This window comes from Lactuca saligna, chromosome 6 (genome assembly GCF_052625555.1).
Source record: "Lactuca saligna cultivar CGN05327 chromosome 6, ASM5262555v1, whole genome shotgun sequence".
NCBI classification, from domain to species: Eukaryota; Viridiplantae; Streptophyta; class Magnoliopsida; order Asterales; family Asteraceae; genus Lactuca; species Lactuca saligna.
In genome coordinates, this window is record NC_136422.1 from 18,261,057 (window position 1) to 18,270,338 (window position 9,282).

The following is a 9,282-nucleotide window of genomic DNA, read 5'->3' on the forward strand; positions in this document are numbered from 1 at the left end:
ACAAACACAGTTTAAAGTATGAATTTACTTATACTGAAATACATTTTGGGCTTTTAAAGACTCATTTCAAGCATTGTTTTAATTATTATTATACATACAAAGATAATACTTTTTAGACTTATTAAAAGTATTACTCCTTTTAATAGAAAACCTGTAACACTCACCAACCTTGTCTTGACCCTCAAAACTACATGTATTCTCATGAAATCACTAAACACACATTCAAGAAAGATTGGATTACAGGTGACCTAGTTTACTTACTGCTATATTATATGCTTATCTGTTAAGGCAATTCATGTATTATTATTATTTGTAATAACCTTGTATTCAAATATCATGATGGAACATGAATGTTATTTGGTTTATTGTTGTACTTGTGCTATATACATTGGATAAGGTATCTAAGTCCATAACTATATTGTTATGTACTTGACCCGAGAGTAGCATGGTCAATTTGGGTTGCATTTCACCGGAACAATCTGATACGATGGACTTTTGAGGAGAGGATATTTATGATTTATTAATATATTATAAGTTCTAATATATTAATATGAAATCATATTATTTAATTAGTATTAATCAAGAATTAATTTGGAATTTATTTAGTGATCGAAAGAGATGAATTAAATAATGGGATCGATTGTGTAAATTAATGATTCTTATAATGTGGGCCAATGATCCATAGTTCTTTAGGTTAGGCTAAACTAACATTGTAACCCATGGATAGTCCATGGAGGTTTAAACCCATGAAGTCTAAGGAATATGGAAGTTCATGTTAATTAGGGTTTACATGGTTGTAACCCTAGTTTTACCACACTATAAAAGAAGCCCCTTAGCTACTAAAATCGGCACCTAAGTGATCTTAGAAGAGTGATAGCTGAATTTGGTGCAAGTAATTCTCTCTCAAGTCCTTCATTGTTTGTGGTGTTGTGAGAAGCATTTGAAGCATCATATTTGGGGTGCTAGGCCCTTAAAGGTCCAAGATTTCATGCTACAACAATGGTAAGTTACTAAACTAGATTTTGTATTATATATACTCCATTATATGCTAGTTAGGATGAGTGCTTTGGAAAAAATGAAAATGCATGTATAATTAGAGAAAAAATAGATCCAATGCATATAGGGTTGAATGTACACCATAGGAGTGTTGGAATGCTCAAAACCATTAGTGGTATCAGAGCCTAGGATTGCTTTCTTTTATACTTGATGCTACTTGTTTTTCAAAGTTGAAAAAATTGTTTTTCTGCATTTCTGACCGGTTAACTCACCAAGTCCACTGGCTGACTTGATGAGTCCACTCCGAAACAGACCAACTCGATGAGTCCAATTCATGTACTAACCGAGTTGGTGCTTCTGTGTGCAGAATTTCGAGTTTTTTGCTAGAATTGGACTGGGATCATTACCTAAAACTGTTTTTTGAACCAAGAAATTTGTTTTTGATGTCGTAATGATCATGCTTATCCAATTAAAAGATAATTGTCATAATTTCAAGATTTGTATTAGTTTATATGATTAGGCTAATTCCTTGAAGATTAATGATATAAATTATCTTGTTCTTATGAGCTTAATTAGATCATGGATGAAATATTTGATTATTGTGTTAACTGAAATAATGATCTCAATGCATTTAAATGTACTCCATAACTTGTCCTCAAGTTATGGAAAATGAAAATTCCTTTCTTTAAAATGCATTAAAACTCATAAGTTATGGAAATGAAAAGTTTTGACAAGTTTCAAAACTTGCCCTCAAGTTTTAGAATTTGAGAAGTTACACTTATGAATACTTTAATTCCAAACCTTAGAATTTTAAAAGTTAAAATTCAACCCTTATGCTATTATAATATTAAAGGTTTAATGTATATATGGTTTAGTGTTCACATAGACATATGAGGTTTAATATATTAAAGGTTTAAGATATATATGGTTTAGTGTTCAACCCTTATGAATACTTTAATTCCAAATCTTAGTTTCATAATCATTACTCCTAAGCATATGGTTTAGTGTTCACATAGACATATGAGGTTAACAACTAAGAGATGTTCATGCAGCCTAAGTGTCTTCCAATTAACAGAAAATAGTAGTGATTAATGCATAAGGTTCTTTAACAAACTTAATTTAATAGATCACTAATAAACAATCAAACAAAAACTAATAATTAAACCATAGGAGTTCCTTGGTATTCCCCAAACAGAAACAAAAACGTATTTAGTTCATAGTTGCAGTAGAAACAATCACAAAAACAAGTTTAACTAGATCAAACATATTCAATTCCTAAATCTAAGTGGTAGGATTAACCTAGTTGCTTGAATTCTTCAAAAGATTGAAGCTTAGGGTTCCTCAACATCATCTAGGGCTCTTAATCGCAGCTTGACCTTCAAAAATCGCCAGGAATGTTGCCCCATTGGATAAAGGCTCGGTTTTTATAGATATCTCAAAACAGGGTGTACTCGGTGAGTAGCAGGACCAACTTGCCGAGTAGATGCATAGTTATCCGTCTTGAATCAGGAATCGTAGCTATCTTCTGGAATATCCTCGTGTACTCACCGAGTAGATGGTCTTTTGTACCTTATTTTCATTCTTTGGTCTTCAATTGCTTTCCCTTGCGCCCTAATACTCCCAAACATGTCTTCTGGACTGAAAACAAAATTCAAACCATTTTAAGTACCTTTTGTCCGCATTATTCACATAATTAATTAAAAATGATTAAGAATGTGTACTAAATAATTAACTAATTATTTAGATTGCTTCATTAACTCTTCATACTCTGCTTCTTCCAACAGTCTTTCAATTTCCATTAAATCTTTTTCTAGATCAAATGCTTCATCAAAGGCTGTAAACTTGCTGAAATCTTCAGTTATGTCTTCCTCCAATAATTTATCAAGCATATCTATTGAGAATGTCATGTCATCACTGCTCCTAGAATACTTCATAGCTTGGTCCACCCCAAATGTAACTGAATCTTCTCCGATCCGCAAGGTAAGCTTTGAGTCTCTCATGTCTACTATCGCGCTGACCGTGTTGAGGAAGGGCCTTCCAAGGATGATTGAAACTTGTAGATCCGCCTCCATGTCTAGAATGATGAAATTAGCAGGAAAGACAAATTTATCCACTTTCACTAGTAATTCTTCGCATATGCCTCTTGGGAAGGTTACTGTCTTGTTTGCTAAGTGTATTGCCATGCGAATTGGCCTTGGCTCCAGGAGGTCCAGCTTCTTAAAGAATGAGTATGGAATTAGGTTCACACTTGCTCCAGGATCAGCTAAGGCATGAATAGCAGCCAAGTTGCCAAATTGGCAAGGTAAGGTCAAGCTCCCCGGATCACCCTTCTTCTTTGGTAGCTTATTTAGCATCGCAGCAGAGCAGTTTTCATTGAGTACTACCTTCTTCACTTTTTCCATCCTTCTTCTATTGGTGAGAATTTCCTTAAGGAACTTTGCATATTTGGGCATTTGCATGACGGCTTCAATGAATGGTATGTTGATTTGAAGAGTCTTGATGTGGTCTAGAAACTTCTGATACTCCTCTTCCTGCTTCTCTTTCTTAGCTCGGGCAGGGTATGGCATTGGAGGTTGGTAAGGCTTTTCAGGAACCTGCTCATTGGTTTTTGATGGTGTACTCGCCAGTCCATATGAGGTACTCGGCGAGTAGGACTATCAGATTGTAAATTTTGATTTTCTGCTTGCTTTTCTGCCTCATCCTTCTGTGAATCCTTGGGTGCTTCATTCTGAATAGGTGCCAGGGGAGTGATTATCTTCCCACTTCTTGTTGTGACAATGTTTATGTGCGCGCCTCGTAGGTTATTTTCGGTTTTGCTAGGAAGTTCGCCCGGTGACCTTTGGTTAAGTTGTTGAGCAAGTTGCCCAAGCTGTGTTTCTATATTGTAGATAGATGCTTGCTGGTTCCTGAGCATGGTTCTTCTTTCTTGAATTGCAGCATCATGATCACTATGCCTTTTTTCTGAAGCAGCTACAAATTTAGTGAGCATATCTTCCAAGCTCGGCTTCCTTTCTTGCACTAGCTCCTCCTTTTGGTAGAACCCTCTCCCTTTTTGTCTATACTTCTCCTCCTTGGCTTTCTTGTACTCGTCATAAGGGAGCCACTCTTTCTTTTGTTTGCGCCAATCTTCATCATATCGGTCTCCACTTGAGTAACATGCTTGCGCCTTCTTGTTGCCATTCTCATCTAAATCGCAGTCTCTAGTGAGGTGAGGCCCATTGCAGTTTTCACAACCCACCCGCATAGCATGGATCGTCTGATCCATTTTATCCATTCTCCTATCCATGGTTTTTAGCATAGCCATGACCTCGCATAAGTCTTTAGTAGCAGCATAAGCGGCTCCCTTAGTTACATCATGTCTAGGGTTCTGGTATTCTCTAGAGTGTTCAGAGAATTCTTCAATCAATTCTTTAATCACCGGGGGCAGCTTCTTTGTAAGTGGGCCTTGTGAGTCTAGTAACTGCCTGGTTGTGACATTGACTCCATCATAGAAGATGGAGACTTCTTGCTGGCTGTTTAGATCATGGTGTGGGCAATTTCTTAGCAAGCTCTTGTACCTCTCCCATGCTTCATATAGCGACTCTCCAGCTTGTTGTTCAAAGTTTGCAATGACCTTCTTCAACTTGGCTATCTTAGAAGGTGGGCAAAAGTGATCAATGAATTCTTCCTTCATCTTGGCCCAAGTAGTGACTGATCCGGGGGGAAGTGACTTGAGCCAATCTTTGGCAGCACCCTTGGATGTTACCGAAAGCATACAAAGTAGTTGAGTCTCGCGGGTTACATTTGGAATATTGAAGTAATCAGCTACATCATTTACTTCATCCAACTGCTCGTAGGCATCTTCATGATCTTTTCCATAAAAAGGTATTTTCTTTGAGTGAAGCTAGGATATGACCCTTTAGCTCGGAGTTAGCAGTCGCGGGAATTGCGGGTTGCACAAGTCCCGGGCCATTGTCATCGCGCATCCTCTTCTTCCATTCTCCCATGGGGATTTCATCAATGTTATCCATTGTGAAAGCTAACTCTTCCTCGGACTCGGTTTCGTGCTCGTATGTAGGCTCCTCTTCTTCCTCGGTCTCGTACCCGATATCTTCTTGAATTGGATCTTCGATTATCAAAGAGGCACTGGATGCTCCTGATTTACTGCTCTTCTTTTTCCCAAAAACAGTCTTCAAATTCGATAAAGGCGACTTCTTTGATGTACTTGAACTCTCCACGTCCTTTCCTTTGTTCCTTTTCAATGCGGATTCGGGATCTTCAAACGGGGGTACCAGTGGGGTGTTTGATCCTCTGGTCATGAAAGTCCTGAAATAAATAGAATAAAAGCGTAAAAAGAACAAAAAAAATGTACTAAAAAAAATAAAAATTAACTGCTAAATAAACTGGTACTCGCCGAGTAGGTGCGACTGCACACGGCGAGTATCAGTGAAATTTTGAAAAATTCTAAACTTAATATTAAAACTAAGATAGATGCTAAAACCTAATTACTAAATACTAAATTGCAATAAATGAACTCTATGCAAGTAAACTCACACAAAGGATCGAAAAAATTAGGAATTAGATTAATTATTTAGAACCGTTCCCCGACAACGGCGCCAAAAACTTGATGTGTGTAAAATGCACTTGTTTTATCCCTACTTTTTATTAATACATTTAGCACACAAAGGCAGTGAACCTATCTGTTAGTGGTATAGATTAGTAAGTAAGGTGTCGAACTCAGGAACGGAAAATTAAACTAATAACTATTTTTAACTAAAACAATTAATAAAAGTAAAAGGGGTTTCTTCTAGTTTTGCAAGACTAGAAACTTAGGCACACTAAATTAACTAAATAACTAAAGCAAACAACTAATTCACCAAATTTGATAAAGATGTTTCTATTTAGGTTCAACCAATTCACTCCTATGGTTATTTGTATTTATGATAGATTAATTGTTATTGGCTACCAATTATAGTGGTTAGGTTCATGTTCATTACTCCCAACCCTTAGACAATTAACTAATTTAAGCGGTGATCAAGTATTTAAACTAATTAATTCCCTAGATTTATGATTTGGATTAAATAAAATTTGTAGTGGTCAATTAAGTTACTAATTCAATTAACCTCTTATTTGATGGTTTCTCAAACAAGCTCACACATTAATCTTCCTATTATCTTATTAATCTTAGTTTCATAATCATTACTCCTAAGCATATGGTTTAGTGTTCACATAGACATATGAGGTTAACAACTAAGAGATGTTCATGCAGCCTAATTGTCTTCCAATTAACTGAAAATAGTAGTGATTAATGCATAAGGTCTTTAACAAACTTAATTTAATAGATCACCAATAAACAATCAAGAAAACTAATAATTAAACCATAGGAGTTCCTTGGTATTCCCCTAACAGAAACAAAAACGTATTTAGTTCATAGTTGCAGTAGAAACAATCACAAAAACAAGTTTAACTAGATCAAACATATTCAATTCCTAAATCTAAGTGGTAGGATTAACCTAGTTCCTTGAGTTCTTCAAAAGATTGAAGCTTAGGGTTCCTCAACATCTTCTAGGGCTCTTAATCCCAGCTTGACCTTCAAAAATCGCCAGGAATGTTGCCCCATTGGATAAAGACTCGGTTTTTATAGATATCTCAAAACAGGGTGTACTCGGCGAGTAGCAGGACCAACTCGCCGAGTAGATGCATAGTTATCTGTCTTGAATCAGGAATCGTAGCTATCTTCTGGAATATCCTCGTGTACTCGCCGAGTAGAGTCGTGTACTCGCCGAGTAGATGGTCTTTTGTCCCTTATTTTCATTCTTTGGTCTTCAATTGCTTTCCCTTGCTCCCTTTTACTCCCAAACATGTCTTCTGGACTGAAAACAAAATTCAAACCATTTGAAGTACCTTTTGTCCGCATTATTCACATAATTAATTAAAAATGATTAAGAATGTGTACTAAATAATTAACTAATTATGCACATATCACATCTTATGTGATTTAAATGAGGTATTTCAACTATTACAAGACACCAGAAGGTATCTTACTTACAAATATTTAATCTGACAAACAAGACAAACAGCTTAAACGACAACCTTAGGGATGCGTCTGAAAAAATAAAATTTCGTATTAAGCCGTTTTTGAAAATAACCAACACTCTGGTCTCGTAGTACGTGTTTCCCTGTTTCCGAAAATATAAAAAAACGTCTAAAACGGAGTTTGTATGCAAAAGATACGACTGTTTTAAGAATCTAAAACCAGTATTATACTATTTTTCTTAAAACTACTAAAGTTGTTTCTATCCGTTGATGGACATGCACATCGCGAATGGAAATTCTGAAAGCATTTTTGGATACATGTTATAGCCTATAATTAATTTCATATTTGATATATATATATATATATATATATATATATATATATATATATATATATAAGTTAAAAAAATCTCACTTTTTCCGATTATTAATCGCGAAGACTTAAACTATTGATTTCTACATAATTTCAATTATTGGTACTGTATTTCGGCAAAATATAGGAATCCAAACCGGTTGTTGTGGATATTAATGATGAAAACAGCCCAACACTCAACAGTTTCGTGAACAACTAGGTACATGTATGTATATTTGGGTATGGACACTTGTTATGATGAATTACACGTGGTTGGTTAAATTGTTATAAATATACATTATATATGTTTATTTTAAATTTAACAAAACAAGGTTTAACAAATTTATAAATTTTACATTCCTAACGTGTAAGTTTAAAGTTATATATACATATTATACAATTTATATAACAAATTAATGATAATTGGAAATAGATAATATTTATTAAGAAACGATTTGTAAAAATTTTGTGTGTATATATATATATATATATATATATATATATATATATATATATATATATATATATATATATGCAAGAGGAAAACACCAATAATATATACAAAATCAAACAAATAAACACAAATACATACCTAATTAAAACATACATCAATACACACAAATTACATAATGAAACAAATACATAATACACAAAATACAAACACAAAAAACTAAAAAATAAATAAAAATAAAAATAAAAAACCTTATACAATACAACTTATGCCTGTTATTATACAACCATTTACCACTCACTGATTACTTCCGAGCTTTATCCTAAACAAAACCGCAAGCAAAGTTCCTGTTATCCTTCCATTGAAGCCATTCCATCTATGGAACATTCAAGGAGGAAAGGATGAATTAACACTCAAAGTCCACTTAAAATCCAATCTAATCTAAGGATCAAATTCTTTTTTTATACAATTAAAAGTTCAAATGTGAAATAAAAGAGCGCCCTTCACCTGTTCATAGCTTTCACTGCCTTCAATCATCCCCATTGATTTCTGTCAAACAACCAAAACCCAAACACCTCCATGTTTCCTTTCATTCTGCATCAGTTCCAGTCAAGAACACAAGAGCAAACACCCATCGATTCCCTATCAAACATCAAACAATCCCAAACATCTATTTTTTTATTCAATCAATTTCTTCCCAATAAATTTTGATCAGTAATAATAAAAAAATGAAAGAATAAGATCAGGGGAGCTGCCAAGCAGCCCCCGTTCATGTAACTTTCAACCACCGAGAACAAAACCCACCGAAGTGGGTGTTTCCCCAGAGCCCCTTGTCACCACTTTCGTCCTTCCCCTGCTCCATTCGTCAATCCTTCCTACTCCTTCTTGTGTTGATGACGATCGAACCAGCCAAGAAAACGAACCCCTTTCACATTCATATTCTTCCTTTTCTGCTGTTCCCATCGACGACGAAGCCCCGGAGACCACATCGACTTGCGAAGCCGGACCTCGCACCTGGCAGCCGGACGGGAAAGAGGGAGAGCATCGCTGGTTTTACCTCTTCTCTTCCTTCGGTTCGACCAAACACCCGGAGCGACGCCACTACCCTCGTGCGCCTCTTCCCCGCCGCTTCGATCTTTTTCCCCTTCGGCCTCGCAAACGCCGGAGACAGCCTCCACCTCGCAATCGATCGACTGTTTCTTTTGCTCAAGTTGAAGAAAACCGAGACCCGATTCCCTTTTTGCCTTCGTCGTTCCTCCTTGATACGGGCGTTCAGTCGGCTTTTGTCCCTATGGCCGATAAAACGAAGATCCGATTTAAGCCCTTTCCCTTTTGTTTGATCCAAGTCAGTCGAATACGGGATTACAATCAGAAAACGGGTTTCGATTTTGACCCAGTCAAAATTCAAGGTCCACTCAAACTTGCATTTAAATTATCAAAATTGACCCTCATTTGACAAATCCCTTAC

General features: G+C 35.8%; 1 non-coding gene across 1 annotated transcript; it reads left to right on the forward strand.

Moving 5' to 3' along the window:
• The first annotated feature begins 4,514 nt into the window (after nt 1-4,514).
• On the forward strand, nt 4,515-4,621 carry LOC145003610 (small nucleolar RNA R71). Its single transcript, XR_013662064.1, has one exon. It is a non-coding gene; the product is annotated as a small nucleolar RNA R71 (small nucleolar RNA).
• Nucleotides 4,622-9,282: the final 4,661 nt, after the last annotated feature.